The sequence below is a fragment of the Budorcas taxicolor genome, chromosome 12 (assembly GCF_023091745.1).
Source record: "Budorcas taxicolor isolate Tak-1 chromosome 12, Takin1.1, whole genome shotgun sequence".
Classification (NCBI taxonomy): Eukaryota; Metazoa; Chordata; class Mammalia; order Artiodactyla; family Bovidae; genus Budorcas; species Budorcas taxicolor.
In genome coordinates, this window is record NC_068921.1 from 51,243,791 (window position 1) to 51,262,946 (window position 19,156).

Here is a 19,156-nt window from a genome sequence, read left to right on the forward strand (position 1 = left end):
TGAATTTCCAAAAGCCTAGTACCGGAAGAGCCAAGCTCAACATCCTCTCTTGGCTTCCATTCTATTACTTTTTCTGCTGAATAAGGCCCACTGAGAATGACTAGATTGTAGTTTATTATGTTGTCCTGATTATGAATCAGTGCAATTTACAAATGTTTTACATTTGAAACCTGGAGTTGTTTTAGGCTCATTTGCTGACATATGTGAATTTGCTAGAAAAGACCAGTATCAAATGACATCTACCATCTGTGGAGGGTATTATGTCTAGAGCTAAGAACTGGAAACATGAAAGAGGTTTGCAAAGTGAATTGAACCTACTTGCCTTCAAAAGCAAAAGCAATTATTTATTCCTGCAAAATATGCCCCTAATCATTCACTTGAGAAATATAACTACTCTTGTATTTAAACAATTATTATAATGCATCTGCTAATGTTGACTTTTAAATTATAAAGAATATTAAGAACAAAGTTAGGCTTTCAAAGTAGATCCCTATAAAAGAAAACTTATTAGAACCTGTGAATTAAATTTTTAAAACAACCCAACAACCTGTCTCTTATTTCCAAAGTAACTCCTCCCCTTTATCACTATATACCTGTATGCGAGATAGCAAAAGAGACACAGATGTATAGAACAGTCTTTTGGACTCTGTGGGAGAGGGAGAGGGTGGGATGATTTGGGAGAATGGTATTGAAACATGTATAATATCATATATGAAACAAAAAAAAAAAAAGGTTAGAACTATTTCAGAAATGGACAAAAACAAAACCAAAAAACTTTAAGTCCAAGTCTCATATTTGCATGAAAACCTGTCTTCATCCATGGTCTTCTCTTATACACCTTCTTGTGAATATAAATTAAGGTCCATTACGTTTCCAAGATTAAATCTTGTTTCCAATTTTAGGATTAAAGGATCGTTCTCTTTGCAGGGTATTTTATTGGCAAGGGTGTTGAAGATTGGGAAGCAGAAAAGGATAGGATTATTTGAAATCTCTTCTTATAGTGGACATAATCCGTTATCTATATATCAGTTCACTCCTAGTTTTTTGGTGATTGATTTTAAGGTAATTTTCATTGGCAAAGCTAAGTAGATACCATAATACATTTGGGATGAGTCTCAGTATTAACACCAATAAAATATGAAAAGATTGTAGGTCAAAGGTAAGATATTCATTATAATTATGAACAAAATTTCAAATCATGAGGTTCAATTACTGTCTCCTATTCCTGTTGTAGAAATGACTTATCTTTCGTTTACATATGTATTTAGCAGATATTTAGGACTTTCCTGGTGCTTTAGATGGTAAAGAATCCACCTACAATGTAGGAGATCTGGTTTTGATTCCTGGATCAGGAAGATTCCCTGGAGAAGAGAATGGCAACCCCCTCCAATATTCTTGCCTGGAGAATCCTCTGAAAAGAGGAAACTGGCAGGCTACAGTCCATGGGGTCACAAATAGTCATAACTGAGTGGCTAACACTTTCACTTTTAGTAAGTAGTTTAAATGCCTCTCATGTACCAAGCAGTGCTATGAAACTTGGGCCTACACCAATGAACAATCAATATAACATATAAATCTCTTATTGTAATGACACCTATGTTCCCACTGGGAAAAATAAATACATGAATAAATCTATAGGTCGAGTGAGTGGTAAATGTCACAAAGAAAAATCACCCCAGTTTAAGGGAATTGAACACTAGATCATCATGGGAAAGGAGGTCACATTTGACAAGGATTCAGAATGTAATTAATATAAATAAACTGTGAAGAGCAGAACAGCCAGTGCAAAGGCGCTGAGGTAGGGGTATGCTAAGTGTATTTGGACAGCAACGTAGACGCCAGTATGGTTGTTATGGAGCATGCAAGGGAGAAGCTGGTTGAGAAAGGATACCACATAGGTAGCACTGGGCCTTACAGGCCAAAATAAGGTTTTCGAGATTTTTTTATTGTGGTAAAAAACATTGCAAAATTTACTATCTTAACTATAAGATGATATGGTTCAGTGGTATTTGTGTGTGCTTAGTTATATTTGCCCTGGAGAAGGCAATGGCAACCCACTCCAGTACTCTTGCCTGGAGAATCCCATGGAGGGAGGAGCCTGGTAGGCTACAGTCCATGGGGTCGCAAAGAGTTGGACACGACTGAGCAACTTTACTTACTTACTTACTTAGTCAAATTTGATTCTTTGTGACCCCATGGACTGTAGCCTGCTGGACTCCTCTGTTTCCATGGGGTTCTCCAGTCTATTTAGTATATTTATATTGTTGTGAAAAATAGCTTCAGAGTTTTCATCTTTCAAATCCAGACCCATTAAATGACCCTCCCTTTCACCCGTCCCCAGCCTCTGGTAACCACTATTATACTCTTAGTTTCTATGAATTTGAGTTCTTTACATACATCATGTAAGTGGAATCATGATATTTGGTCTTTTTGTGACTGAATTGCTTAACATCATTTCCTCAAGGTTGGCACATTCTATGCTGTAGCATTCAATAAGATTTTCGTTCTTTTGAAGGATGAATAATATTTCACCTTATGTATATACCATATTTTATCTATGTATCTAACTATGGACATAAAATATTAGAATTATCTCATGACTCTCTTTTATGTACAATGTATTACATATTTTAGCAGGCATTTAAAAACTTTTTTGTGTAAATATTACTTTCTTTGGCAATTTGCATTTTTCATACAAAGCTTAACTGTTTTTTGCTTTCTTCTAAAGTAATTTTTCTCTGGTCTAATCTTGCTTCTATCACGGCTGTTGCCATGGTGTCAGCATGACACTCAGTTCCATTATGGCATTCATTCAGCTAAAGGAAATTATGATTTATTTAACCATTTCTTCCATATCTTTTTTCATATAACTAGCATTTAGCACAGTAAAAAGCTTAGAATAAGTATGTGTGTGTGTTTAATGAATGCTTAGAATCTGTGTACTTTGTTTTTATAGTTTTCTCTAAGTTATAACTAGCTGTCTGAGTAATGGAATTAACTCTTCATAAAATCTCAACAATGTAAAGAGAGAAAAAAATGGTTTTTAGGACAATAATTATCACAATTCATATGCAAATAAGCAACACAGGACAGAATATACATCATTTTATGAATAAGTTATACTTAAGCATACCTCTAAGTAGCAAAGCATTGTGCTGATACATTAAATAACATCATCATTAATAGTGATATGTGCTTTATGAAGGTGGAATACAAAACAGATAATTTTTAAGACAGAGGATCAAGATGGTATGGAAACATTACCTAATGTTTGATGGGTAGAATGAGAAGGGAGAGCATTCTTGGGAAAGAAAGAGCCCAAGCAAAGGCATGAAGGTAGAAGATAAAAGATTGACATGCAGACTTGATACTGAATGAGATAGTCTGACACAAAGCATGAGCATTTTAAGTACTCTGATGAGGAGTAATGGAATATAAGCCAGAAAGGAAAAATAAAGTTAATGGCATGTGAAGCTAGGGGTTTTTATATCTGATTCAAGAGACAGGGAGTGGGACTGCCTATAGACTGATACAGATGAACTTTGAGAAGATAAATGGTACAACCCAACTTCTCATCTAGACAGGATGATCTAATAACCTTGGAAAATTAGGGGGAGGGGAAATGCTTACCTTTTGTGAAACCAGGCAGATAGCTATTCGATAATCCTATCAGTAAACAACAAAATACAAATGGTGAGTACCAATGAGGATGAACAGCAAAGGAAGGATGAATAGGAACCATATTTAAGAAATATACTGACTGGGTGACTGTGATGAATTAAGAAGATTCTAGGGGTTGGAGAGCATGGTAGATACACACTATTAAGTTAGACTCCACAGTGGAGGAGGAACAAGACATTGAGGAGATATGATGAATTTGATTTTGAACTTACAACTTATGGGGATACATGAGTTATGGAGAACAAGGTAAAACTAAGGGAAATCTTTAGAGTGGATCGATGGGATGCGACTACAACTATTGCAACTAACTGCTTACCTTACTGCAAGGTAAGATTAGGGTTGGATATAATCAGTAGTTGCAGAAAACACAAAATAATAATAAAAAAATATTAAACATCTGCTAAGTATCAGGAGGAATTTCCCTGGTGGCTCAGTGGTAAAGAATGTGCCTGCCAAGTAGGAGACCCAAGTGCTATCCCTGGGTTGGGAAGACTCCATGAGATAGTCATTATTAGCTTGATTTCCTTGAAGAAGAAACAGACATATTAAATAATCTGCTCATGGATACAGAGCTGATAGGTGGCAAAAGCAACACTGGGAGCTTGGTGCTTCTGACTTCAGAGGTTACTTGGATTAGAGACATATCTCCTGCTTTTCCCCTGGGACTATGTCTTTATATCCTTGTCTGTTTTTGATAATGCAGTTTTTGAAATTGTATTTATGAATGCTGAGATACAACTTGAGATATGCATAGTTCTAAACAACCAGAACTAATAAAATTACATTGATCTGTAACACATCAAAATCACAGGGCAAAACACCATCCGAAGTATTTCTAGCCACTTATGTCAATTTAGCAGTAATTAGGTCTAGGGAGTCTCTGGGAGCCCTGTGTTCCAACTATATCTAGATGATTATGTTTCTGTGGCTGTGCACCATGCTTCCAATTTTATTTTCAGAATTGTTTTTATTAGTATCCCAGGAAGGAGGCTATGTAACCTTGTTTTCCTCCCATTATTCTAACCAGAATAAATCAGCTTTATTTTAAAAAAAGAACTGACAACTACCCCAAATACCTCATACCAGACTATTTTACCTTTGTTTTTATACATGAAAATGATGTTTGCTAAGAGATGCAGAGAAGTGAAAGGCAAAATGAGACAAAGGAGACAACGTAAACTTTGCCTGATTATTCAGAAAGAAATGCAGTTACTTTTGCGTTTTTTCTCTCTCCTGCCGCTTTTAAAGGAGCCAGTGATGTTTTGTAAGCCTCCTAGTGAATATAAACATCATCAATGTGCTACTGACCTATTTATATTCCTTGCATATTTCTAACTAAATCATGACATTCAAAACATATTAAATTTTAAATGTTTCTATTATCAGCAAGAAGATATTATCTTGTTTTTGTAAAAGCTGTCACTAGGAAAAAGTACTTTGGTGTTCCTAATAGAAACCTCCCATAGGAATGTCTGATAAACATAAATGTTAAGACTGATCAACAGTCTGATTCTACTTTGGAGATGGTATACATTGGATGTAATAATTACTGAGTTACTGCCTTTCCTGATGGCTCAGTGGTAAAGAATCTGCCTGGAATTCAGGAGAGATAGGAGACATGGGTTTGATCCCTGGGTGGGAACCATTACCTGGAGGAGGAAATGGCAACCCACTCCAGTATTCTTGCCCAAAAATACCATGGACACAGGAGACTGGTGGGCTACAGTCCGTGGGATCACAAAGAGCCTGTCATGACTGAGCACAGCATAGCAGACAATTACTGAATTGCACCTGAAAGCATGTACAGCATTTAGTACCTGTGATTTAGTATAATAATAAACCTTTACTGTTAATAGTATGAATGTTTGGGAAAACACTACAAAGGGCTCTTGTTGAATACGTGGTCTCACATGCAAGACTAATGAGGCCCTTTAATGGTGCTGGCTATTACTCAAAATTACATCATTCAGTTTGAATATTTTAGTTGTATTTTATACAGACACATGATTAGCTCAAATAATCATTTTTCTTTTTATCTTATCAGATTCAAAGCATTGGGAAATCAAGTAGTTTGTCTAAGGTATCACCAGGTCAAGTTTTTCTTTAAACCAAGAGAGGAATTATCATTTCATTTTCTGTCAGAGGAAGACACATGAGAAATATTTTCGTGCCCATTAAAACCACATGTATTATTTAGGATTTACAGCCCATGCACCCCTACCCAACTTCTTGCAGTATATTCACCGGATTATATGGTCATCCCAGAGGTGACCACAGAGGTAGACCCAATTCTACATTCTTGCTTTTGAATGGGATTTCACATATTGCAAATTTAGCAAAAACATTGTCTATTGCTGACCAGCGAAATTAACTACTCTTTATTGATTGAAAGCAAAACAGATTGATTATTTGCATGGTTGTTTTAAAGATATCCCACAGTTTGAAAACATTTATGATGAGATGAGAATTAAGTTTCACAAGCACCAAGGACTCCGAAAGCAATGTATTCATGAACAAGTTAAAGGATATCAAGCTCTTCAGAGCAAGGGAAAGAACAATGGCCCATGTCATGCTTTCTGGGACAGAAGGAGTAGAAGACACAGATGCTGAGCATCAAGAAATGAACATTATGGAGGATGCTTTCATTGGGAACAGACTAAATGTTAAACAATGCTAGAGATTCTTTCTCTTCATACCCCAGTTTGCTCAGGAATCTGTGAACACACATGTAGAATTTTCTAATAACAATTTTCAATATCCCAACAAAAATATTCAAATATCACAAATTTTAGGTAAATATTTCTGGTATGGGAAAAGCATGGCTTTAGGGATTAGCAAGATCAGGAGTCCCAACACCACCTGTTCTGACCTAGCAGAATACATTCAGCATTTTAGTCTCATGAGCAAGAACATCATTAAGTTGGCATCATTGCTGGTTAGAAGGATTAAATAAATATGTCATCAGGGTATGTCTTCCAGTAAGATGGAAATGTGAGTGACTGTCTTTAAACACTGTTTTCTTCTCCACGACCTCATTCCTCCCATCTCTTCTGCCTCAAGCACACACTTGCATATGAACAGGAAGGGGACCATGGGGGGAGAAAGACTGAGTGCTCAGAGGGAGAGCAGCCGTATCTCAGGATATCTGTAGCAGGATGGTGTGAGATCTAATCAGGGTGAGAGACATGCTGTAGGAGAAGGTTAGGTTTCAGCCCTGGAGCCACACTCATCTGGATTCATCTACCTCCTCTATCATTTGTTAGCTGTCATCTTAGGCAAATTCCTCTTCTCCTACAGGTATCATTGTTATCTGAAGAATGGGTCTCATAAGAGACTATTTAAGATAATTCTCACTCATAAAGCACTTACCACAATCTGGCACCTAATAATTGTTTAGTTCCTACTAGTCATTATCATCATTTTCATTAGTATTTGCTTCTCTAGAGGGAACTTCACTACGAAAAGGAGTCTCTAGATGCAAATAAAAGTGGACTTCTGACAGCTTTAACCCTGATGCGGGAGATAATGTCAGCTACTTAGTTTTGGAGGGGAGGATGAGAAGAAAAGCAGAATGATCACCTATCAAATCAGTAAGAGTAAAATATTTCCAAAGACAAAAATTTGAGTCATCTTTGATTTTGCATACAAATTCCCTCTTCCCAAAATAATGCTTAATGGATGTTTTAATAACTATTGAACTACTTTTTGAAAATGTATCTGTTTGATGATAGAATTTATCATTTCTTTTGCTACTGCAGTTTGCTTATCTATGGAAAATATAACTTAAGAATTAGCATTAGCATCCATCCTGAAATAGGAAAAAGCTCCATGACTGCCATAACTAAAGATGCTTTTAATCCATAACCAATGTCTAAATTCTAAAATTTTTTATAATCTCTACACATGACATACCACCTGTAAAAGTATATACTTTCTTTTAAAATGACTCTTTACTTCATGAGATTTCCAGGTAGTACTTTGGAATTAACACTAAACTGTATTTTTAGAAAAAAGTTTTAAGAATCAAGGTAACAAATTTTCATTTAATATAAAGTTAACATAATTAAAGTTTCATCATATTTCTCTACATCAGTTTTCTTTGCTTCCATAATTGTGTTTCTTCAAGGATTTGGGATTCCCATGTGGCTCAGAGTTAAGAATCCAGCTGCCAAGTGGAAGATGTGGGTTTGATCCCTGGATTGGGAAAATCCTCTGGGAAAAAAAAATGGCAACCAGCTTGAATACTCTCGCTGGGAGGATTCCATGGACAGAGGAGCCTGGTAGGCTACAGTTCATGGGGTCACAAAGAGTCAGATACAAGTTAGCCACTGCTGCTGCTGCTAAGTCGCTTCAGTCATGTCCGACTATGCGATTCCATAGACAGCAGCCCACCAGGCTCCCCTCCCTGGGATTCTCCAGGCAAGAATGCTAGAGTGGGTTGCCATTTCCTTCTCCAATCCATGAAAGTGAAAAGTGAAAGTGAAGTCACTCAGTCGTGTCAGACTCTTCGAGATCCCATGGATTGTAGCCTACCAGGCTCCTCCATCCATGGGATTTTCCAAGCAAGAGTACTGGAGTGGGTTGCCATTTCCTTCTCCAGTTAGCCACTAAATAACAAACGTATTAATTTACTCTGATTTTTATCAGTGGTTTTGGTAACTGGGTAAGATGGTATAGTTGGAAAAATGACCTATAAAAGACTGTAAAAGCCAGTTTAACCTGCAATTTAGCTGAACATTTAACTATTTCAGCTGTATCATGAGAGAGATTTGAGAGCTGACAGGAAATCTGTTGTATGAATGTGTTGATCCCTGCCTCCTTTTCACCCACACAACTTTGGGTGACCAGTCCAAGGCCAAAAGACCAGGGAGAGCACTGTGCTTGCCATCACGTGGGCGATAACTTGTGCTATAGAATGAACTGAAACTTCACTGAGGCAAGAATCAGTATCTAGGAAAGCCCTGAGTACAATCAGAGTGTCAGTTCCTTGAAAACCAGAATACAGCAATCATTGGCTCCCTAGTTTCTCATATATTACATGGCCCTGCACACATAGGCACACAACATATGTTGGTAAATGAATAAATGACTGTTGAGACATTTGGAAATTTAGGTATTTCACGTGTCTACCTCCTCCCTACATACATCTTATTAGCAGACCTAATTAAAATCTGAGCCATCTTAGGCTTCTGTGTTCATTGCAAACACCCATCTGGGCTCATCAATTTCACCCTCTTCACCAAACAACTCGAGTCACATAGCATATGTTTGGTAATTTATCACCTTAAAAAAAATAAAACTCTGCTAGGGAGTAATTGCAGTCCAGAAAAATCTCATTAGTATAGCACAGCAAGTCTAAACCTGCCACCTAACTTTTCAATGCTGCACAAGAACAAATGCATGCCTGAATTTAAGAAAGGATGTTATTTGTGATGTTGTACTATTTATTACTCCATGGCTTTGGAATAGTTCAGTTTACAGACACATGGAAATTGTTCAATATATGATGGAGTCATTCGGATAAAAATTTCAGAAAGTAGAGTAAAGGGTACCTGTGGGAAACAATAAAATCACAGGGAATAAGTAGGTTCTAGGGAGTCAGATTTTGAAATCCTAACTTAGCTAACTGCAACTTAACCCAATTTTTGTTTCCATCCACTAAAAGGGGATAGCAGAGTCTTAAGAGAATTATTAATTCCTTGGGCTTTTCATTCTTATTTTTCTTGGGCTCCAAAATCACTGTGGATAGTGACTGCAGGCATTTAATTTTATGTAAGAGATGCTTGCTCCTTGGAAGGAAATCTATGACAAATCTATGACATAGCATATTAAAAAGAATAGAGGTCACTTTGCTGACAAAGGTCCATATAGTCAGAGCTATGGTTTTTCCAGTAGTCATGTATGAATGTGAGAGTTGGACCACAAAAACGGCTGAGTGTAAAGAATTGATGCTTTCAAATTGTAGTGCTGGATAAGACTCTTGCGAGTCTGTTGGACAGCAAGGAGATCAAACCAGTCAATCCTAAAGGATATCAACCCTGAATATTGGAAGGACTGGTGCAGAAGCTGAAGCTCCTATACTTTGACCACCTGTTGTGAACAGCTGACTCATTGGGTAAAACTCTGAGGCTGGGAAACATTGAGGTCAGGAGGAGAGGAGGGCAACGGAGGATGAGATGGTTGGGTGGCATCACCGAGTCAATGGACGTGAGTTTGAGCAAACTCTGGGAGATACTGAAGGACAGGGAAGCCTGGCATGCTGCAGTTCATGGGGTCACAAAGAGTCAGACACAAATGAGCAACTGAACAACAACAGAGGATTCTTAAGGGATTCATTGAAAAGCACTTTATGCAGACAAACACATCATGAAAGCACCATACATCTCCACTGCTCTTACTCTGCCTCATTTTCTGTTAGAGCAAAGGTGAGTAACATTAACCCTCTGGCAACATTTCTTCATCTATCCCTAAAAAGGGATATTAATCATATCTCTGTACAATTGTGAGAAGCCAATGGTACTAGATAAAGCTCTGTGAAATCTATGGCAGGTATTTAGAGCTGTTCATTTATTCAGTCACTCAGTTGTGTCCAACTCTTTGCGACCCCATGGACTGCGGCACACTAGGCTTCCCTGTCCTTCACTGACTCCTGGAGATGATTCAAACTCATGTCCATTGAGTCAGTGATGCCATCCAAACATTTCCTCCTCTGTCATCCCCTTCTTCTCCTGCCCTCAATGTTTCCCACCATCAGGGTCTTTTCCAATGATTCAGCTCTTCGGATCAGGTGGCCAAAGTATAGGGAATTCAGTTTTAGCATGAGCCCTTCCAGTGAATAGTCAGGACTGATTTTCCTTCAGGATTGATTAGTTTGATCTCCTTGTTGTCCATGGAACTCTCAAGAGTCTTCTCCAGCACCACAACTCAAAAGTATCACTTTCTCGTGTTCTACCTTCTTTATTGTTCAATTCTCACATCTGTACATGACTACTGGAAAAAACATAACTTTGACTAGATGGACCTTTGTCAACAAAGTGACCTCTTGGCTTTTTAACACACTAAGTTTGACACAGCATTTCTCCCAAAGAGCAAGAGTCTTTTAATTTCATGGCTCAATCACCATCCACAGTGATTTTGGAGCCCAAGAAAAGAAAATCTGTCACTGTGACCATTTTTTCCCCCATATATTTGCCATGAAGTGATGGGACTGGATGCCATGATCTTAATTTTTGAATGTTGAGTTTAAAGCCAGCTTTAAACTCTCTCTTTCAGCTTTAAAACTCTCCTCTTTCACATTTATCAAAAGGTCCTTTAGTTCCTCTTCCTTTTTGCCATTAAGGTGGTATCATCTGCATATCTAGGGTTGTTGATATTTCTCCTGGCAATCTTAATATCAGCTTGTGATTCATCTAGCCTGACATTTCCTATGATATACTTTACTTATAAATTAAATAAGCAGGATGACGATACACAACCTTGTCATACTCCTTTCTCAATTTTGAACCAGTCTGTTGTTCCATGTCTGAATTTAACTGTTGCTTCTTGACCTGCATACAGGTTCCTTAGGAGGCAGGTAAGGTGGTATTCCTATCTCTTTAAGAATTTTCTACAGTTTGTTGTGATCCACACAGTCAAGGCCTTTAGCATAGTCAATGAACCAGAAGTAGATGTTTTTCTGGAATTCCCTTGCTTTTTTCTGACCCAACAGATGCTGGCAATTTGATCTGATTTTGGTATTGACTATCTGGTGATATCTGTGTGTATAGTTGTCCCTTGTGTGGTTGGAAGAGTTTTCTTTGCTATGAGCAGTATACTCTCTTGGCAAAACTCTGTTGGCCTTCGCTTTGCTTCATTTTGCACTCTAAGCCCAAACTTGCCTTTTTCTCCAGATATATCTTGATTTCCTACATTTGCATTTCAATCCCCTATGATGAATCAGACATCTTTTTTTGGTATTAGTTCTAGAAGATCTTGTATGTCTTTATAAAACTGGTTAACTTCATTTTCTTTAGCATCTGTGGCTGGGCCATAGACATGGATTACTGTGATTTGGAATGATTTGCCTTGGAAACGAACTGAGACAATTCTTTTGTTTTTAGATTGCACCCAAGTACTGCATTTTGGACTCTTGTTGACTCTGAGGTCTGCTCCATTTCTTCTAAGGGATTCTTGCCCACAGTAGTAAATATAATGGTCATCTAAATTAAATTCACCCATTCCAAGCTATTTTAGTTCACTGATTCCTAAGACGTCAGTGTTCACTCTTGCCATCTCCTGCTTGACGGCCTCCAATTTATCTTGCTTCATTCCAGGTTCCTCCCAGAAATCGAATGTTAACAGCTATTTATTTACCGTAATATGTCACCTTTGATGTGTGTGTGTGTGTGTTAGTGAGGCTTTTCTAATAGTATGTGCCAACTATTATCTAATACTATTGGTGAATTAATGATACTTTAATAGTTACTAAACATTTATATAATATAATATTATATTACATTATATACACTTATTGATGGAAAAACTGAGATTCTTCTGAGCTAAGTACAATTCTAGATGGGGCAAACATGGCAATAAATAATATACATAACGATGGATTTCCTATTCTCATGGAGTCATTTGAAGAGAATGAAAATATTAATATATCAAATGATCAATCAGTCAGTCAGTCAGTCAGTTCAGTTGCTCAGTCATGTCTGAGCAAAGACACGACTCTTTGTGACCCCATGAATCACAGCACACCAGGCCTCCCTGTCCATCACCATCTCCCGGAGTTCACACAAACTCATGTCCATCAAATTGGTGATGCCATCCAGCCATCTAATCCTCTGTCGGCCCCTTCTCCTCCTGCCCCCAATCCCTCCCAGCATCAGAGTCTTTTCCAATGAGTCAACTCTTCACATGAGGTGACCAAAGTACTGGAGTTTCAGTTTTAGCATCATTCCTTCCAAAGAACACCCACGGCTGATCACCTTCAGAATGGACTGGTTGGATCTCCTTGCAGTCCAAGGGACTCTCAAGAGTCTTCTCCAACACCACAGTTCAAAAGCATCAATTCTTCAGTGCTCAGCTTTCTTCACAGTCCAACTCTCACATCCATACCTGACCACAGGAAAAACCATAGCCTTGACTAAATGGACCTTTGTTGGCAAAGTAATGTCTCTGCTTTTTGATATGCTATCTAGGTTGGTCATAACTTTTCTTCCAAGGAGTAAGCGTCTTTTAATTTCATGGCTGCAGTCATCATCTGCAGTGATTTTGGAGCCCCAAAAAGTAAATTCTGACACTGTTTCCACTGTTTCCCCATCTTTTTCCTGTAAAGTGATGGGACCAGATGCCATGATCTTTGTTTTCTGAATGTTGAGCTTTAAGCCAACTTTTTCACTCTCTTTTCTCACTTTCATCAAGAGGCTTTTTCCTCTTCACTTTCTGCCATACGGGTGGTGTCATCTGCATATCTGAGGTTATTGATATTTCTCCCGGCAATCTTGATTCCAGCTTGTGCTTCTTCTAGCCCAGCATTTCTCATGATGTACTCTACATACAAGTTAAATAAGCAGGGTGACAATATACAGCCTTGACGTACTCCTTTTCCTATTTGGAACCAGTCTGTTGTTCCATGTCCAGTTCTAACTGTTCAGTAGTGCTGACCAAAAGTAGTATAAAGGGTCTAGAGAATGATGGGTGTGTGGTCAGAGAAGTTTCCTTCTGAGAAGCTAATGTTTGACCACAGCTCTGATGGAAATGAGGACTGAGTAAAACAGAGGCAAGAGCAGGTGCAAAGTTCCTCAGGTAGGTAGCTGCTTGGAGACCTAAATGGACAACCAAAATCATGGCTGTAGAGATGGGAGTGAGGGGAGAATGGAGGAATCAGTGGAAAAAGAAAAAACAGAGAATGTCTCATAGGCAATGATGAATCTTTGAGTTTTACTCTGAATGAGATGGTAGCCCTTGGAAGGGTTGAGTGGAAGATTAATGTGATCTAGCTTACATTTAGTTTATTTACATGTTTTTCATATTTAAAAAATTGAGTTATTTTCCTTTTTATTATTGTGTGGTAAGAGGCTTTTTAAAATTGAAGTACAGCTGATTTACAATGTTTTTTAAGTTTCTTGTATACAGCAAGGTGATTCATACATATATATATATATATATATATATATATATATATATTTATACACATACTTTTTCACACTATTTTCCTTTATAGGTTATCAACACTTGAGTATGGTTCCCTGTGCTATACAGTGGTTCTGTTGATTACCTATTTTATACATAGCAGTGTGTATATATTAACCCCAAACTCCTCCTGATCTATCCTTCCGCACCTTGTTCTCTGACTCATTGTGCCTCTTCCTCTTTGGGAACCAAAGTTTGCTTTGTATGTATGTGACTTAAATTTTTAAAGTCTCACTGTCTTAGTCTATTCTGGCTGCTATAACAAAAATAATATAGACTGGGTGGCTGATAAACAAACAGATATTTGGTTCTCAGATTTCTGGAAGCTGACAAATTCATGATCAAGACACCAGCAGGTTCAGTGTCTGGTGGCAAGGGTCTGTGTTGCTGTGTCTTCACATGGCAGAAAGGAGAAGGGAGCACTCTGAGGTTTCTTTTCTAAAGACACTATTCCATTCATGAGTGGATTAGGTTTCAGCATATGAATGTGGGGTGATACAAAAATTTAGTCTGCAGGACTCACTTTGGATGCTGTGTAGAGAGTAGATTGTAAGTGAAGCAAGAGAGGAAGAAGGAGGAATCTCCAGGAGGTGACTTCAACCGCCCAGGAGAGAAAGCAGGGTGGGTTAGATTAGAGAGTAGCAGTGGGAAAGATGGGACATTTACAGCTCTGGAAATATTTTGTAAGTAGAGCCATGGGGATATCCTGATGGTTTAGAGGTGGGGTGGGAAGAAAGAAGAATGATGCCGAGAATGGCACCGAGTCTTCTGGCCAGAACAACTGAGGCTGTAGACTAGAGAAGCCGTGAATTAAAACTGGAACTCTTGGCGGTGGAGACAATTTGCAGGTAAGACAATTCAGCTTTGGATCTACCAAACTTAAGCCACTTGATATAAATTCAAATGGTGGTAACAAATAGTAAATAAAATGACCCAGTTCAGGATTCACTGGAGAGATCCAGACTGAAGCTATAAACTTTGAAGTTTACCAGCATGTGCGTGCGAGAGTGCTAAGTTGCTTTAGTCAGGTCTGATTCTTTGCAACCCTATGGACCATTGACTATCAGGCTCCTCTGGTGTTTAAAACCATGATGCTAGAATAAATCACCTAGGGAGTGAGAGAGAAGTTCAAAGGGAACATCTGGGATGCTCGTGCATTTATAGGATGAGAATAAAAAAAGATGTGAAGGAAGAAAAATGTTTCCCCTCATCTTGGTAGCTGACACTGACTACTGATCAACAGTGATTTTCCAACAGAGGTTCTTTCCCCATGCGCATCAGAAATATCTGAGGGCCTTCTTTGTAATATAGTATACATTCTCTGGCCTCACTGCACACTGACTGGACCAGAAATGCTAGGAACAGACCATCAGAGTCTGTTTGAACAAGTTTCCCAGGAGAGGCTTACTGACGCTCAAGTTTGAGAATTGGTGCTTCCAAAAGTTTTTTTTTTTTTTTTTTTTTTCTGATAGCCCATATAGAAGATGACACTGTTTTCTCAGCATGTTGTGTAAATAGACAAAGTGCTGGCATGGGTAGAAATACTGGCCTGAAACCCTGGCTGTCTGGCCCTCCATACAGTCTGAGGGGATCAGAGTGCTGGCGAAACTATAATCAGCTTGGGTCGAAGATGATGCTGGGGCAAAAAATCACAGAGCTTCTGTTTGTTCTGTCACACATAAAATTAGAGTTTTACAAAGCTGTGGTTATGTGTATACATTTATTCTAATAAATATGGGAGTTATTGAAATGAAAATCAGAGATTAACCGATATTAAGATATCTATTTCAGCCACAAAGGTAAATATTACAAAAATAGACATAAATAAAAAATATGAAGAACCTGACATCCAAAGGGATTCTCAAAGTCTAGCAATTCATGGTCTTGAATTTTAAGGGAAATAAAAAAACCTTCTCTAATTTCCATATCACTAATGAGTTCTCTTTCTTGTTTTTCTCACACAGGCATTTAAGGACTAAAGGTTTTGTTTGACAGCTGTTTTTTAATGTATTTAAACCTAAGGTGATATTCAGGTAGCAGTTTCTAAAATCTGTTCAATAAAATGTTAATGGTCCCATGGTTAATTTGGGACCAGGTATATCTCCTTGGTTGTTAACAAGCCATATATTGTTATGAAAAAAGATGTATTCAAGATGTAAAAACACAGTTTGTTGTTGCTTACCCCAATGTGTCTCAGGTGTATTTGATCAAAACAACCCCTTTTGAAAAATTATTAATGTCTCAAAGTCAATATTGTTGCCAGAATCCAATGTAAGAAACTCTGGTCTAGAAAACTCTTACAACATGACATGCAAGCAACTCGAAGGTAGTTTAGGAATATGTATCCTGGGTTACTAATGGAGAGAAGCGATGATGAGCCGGGTGATTAGTCTAAAGAGCTTCTCTAGAGCAGGTAAGTCTTGGCAAAAAGAAGCATGTGTTAGTAGAAAGGGACTTTCAGGGCAGAGGGAGCAGAGAATCAGATAGCACAAACTTGTGTCTAGAGTCTTGGAGCTATAGTGTAAAAAAAGAGCTTTTAAAAAGGAAATTACTCATGGTGTCAAAACTCAATTTTCAGACTTAAGATACATGTGTCTCAAATACAAAGAAAGATTTCTCATCAGGATGATATTAGTTCCTGACATTGAGGTGAGAAACCAGTGAGAGAGCTTTTCCAGGAGAATAATGGAGCTATTGCCACGTAAGAAGTGGAAGTGTTAATCACTCTGTTGTGTCCGACTTTTTGCTACACCATAGACTGTAGCCTGCCAGGCTCCTCTGTCCATGGAATTCTCCAGGCAAGAATACTGGAATGGATTGCTATTCTTTTCTCCAATGGATCGTCCCAAACCAGGAATAGAACCGGGGTTTCCTGCATTGCAGGCAGATTCTTTATCATTTGAGCCACCAAGGAAGCCCACATAAGAAACCACTCTAAAACTCAGTGTAAACAATAGCCACTGGATTAGATCATGAGTCTGTGGGTCTCTAATTTGGGCCAGGTGCCCCTGAATGATTCTACAGGTTTGACTATACTTATGGTGTGTCTATGCTCAGCTGCCAGTCAACTAGATGTCTCCTCTGAGCTTTCACCAATTATCTCCTGGGGCAGAAAGAAGGTTCATAAGCTACATCTTTTTTGTCATCCAAAAGGCTAGCCTGAGCCTGTTCATGTAGTTAATTCACAGGGTATTATTAGTAATAGGAGAAGGACTCTTAAAGTGCACATGTGTAGCAAAGGCTACAAATTTGCATAACATCACTGCCACCCAATGCTATCAGTTAAAGAAAGCACAAGGCAGCTCTGAAATAAAGAGTGGACTCTGCCCCTTGGTAGGAGAAGCTAAAAAATAATGTGTTCTTTTTTTGTAATCTACCACAGGAGGTGATACAGGCTACATGTGGAGGCACAGACTTCCCCTCTATCAGCAAGTAGAATGCTCCTGTGAAACCTTTCATAAGCCCACATGGTGTGAAGAGAACAGGCAGGTACCTCAGGATGTATCTTGCAAAATGATGCACAAAATAAGTGGAGATAAAGAACAGTGATTGTAACACAAGTTGGAAGGTATGGCAGCTTAATGCTGAGATGCTGAGTGTAGCCGCAAACTAATGCTAACACTAGTTTTGCTTTTCAACTTTTTTTTGTAAAAGTGAAAATCCTCTTTGGATTTCTTTCAGTTAACAAAAACTGATACTAATATAGGTCTTTTGTAAAAGCAAAGTGGCATAAAATGAACTTTTATGCCAGAAACCAGTCTTTTGGAAGGAGCATAGGCAGAAAGCTGGGGGAAGTCACATGAAGTCATCTAGACTGGCAGAATTTGATGTAGTTACACAGTTGCTTTCAGAAACCACAGCCAGAGTAAAATCTGCATTCATATGCTCCATGGGTTTCTCTGCTGGCTCAGACAGTAAAGAATCTTCCTGCAATGCAGGAGACCCAGGTTCATTCCTTGGGTCAGGAAAATCCACTGGAGAAGGGAATGGCTACCCACTCCAGTATTCTTGCCTGGAGAATTTCTTGGACAGAGGAGCCTGGTGGGCTTCAGTCCATGGGGTCTCCAAAGGGTCAGACACACAACTGAGCAACTAAGCACAATATGCTCTGTGGATACACACTTGTTAATTGCCAACCAGGCATTTTATAACATTTGAATATGTAGCCTTTGTTAATAGTAAGCATAATGTTAAGTGTTTTTAATTTAAAGTTAATGATATTCTAGAATTAAGACTCCAAATACATTCAATGAATCCTGGAAAGTGGGAAAAGGTGAGTATAAACAAAGTTAAAATCATACACAATTTTCAGAGGAAGTTTATAGATGTAGATACATCTTTGTAAAATATTTCTTTTAACAGGTAGTATGTATACAATATGGAAAAGGCAATGGCAACGCACTCCCGTACTCTTGCCTGGAAAATCCCATGGGCAGAGGAGCCTGGAGGGCTGCAGTCCATGGTGTCTCAAAGAGTCGGACACGACTGAGCGACTTCACTTCCACTTTTCACTTTCATGCATTGGAGAAGAAAATGGCAACCCACTCCAGTGTTCTTGCCTGGAGAATCCCAGGGACGGGGGAGCCTGGTGGACTGCCGTCTATGGGCTCTCACAGAGTCGGACACGACTGAAGCGACTTAGCAGCAGCAGCAGCATGTATACAATAAACTAAATTAAAAGTTCTAGATATGATATGATAAAAAAAATACCATGCTTATCCCATTTCCCTGGTTTACTAATTCCTCTCATGGGATGGGCCACTGTTACTGATTTCTTGTTTATTCTTACAGAACTGTATATCTTCTTTTTTTTCTGTCTTCATCTTTCTTCTTAACTTAAGATGTAGTCTACTCTGTCTCTAGTTCTACACTTAACTATTCCCTTTTGACAAGTTATTCACAACTTATGTTGTTCAAGAGACAACTGTAGGTATAAATGATGCTAAAAGGAATGTTAACATTTAGTGGCACATTTAAATAAGTGAAATATTTTTTAAAATGTATCATTTCTTATGTATACCAATATATAAGTGTGGAAAGCATCTTAGGACTAGAATTTCTGGGTAAAAAAAGGGTGTATCCATATGTTATTTTGAAAAAATATTGCCAAATTGCTACCGATCAAGACCTTTCGCTGCATACAATTTTAAAATTATTTTATTACACTTAACTGTAGAAAGCTCCGGGAGTTGGTGATGGACAGGGAGGCCTGGCATGCTGCAGTCTGTGGGGTCACAAAGAGTTGGACATGACTGAGTGACTAAACTGAACTGAACTGGAGTATAGAAAATCTTTACCT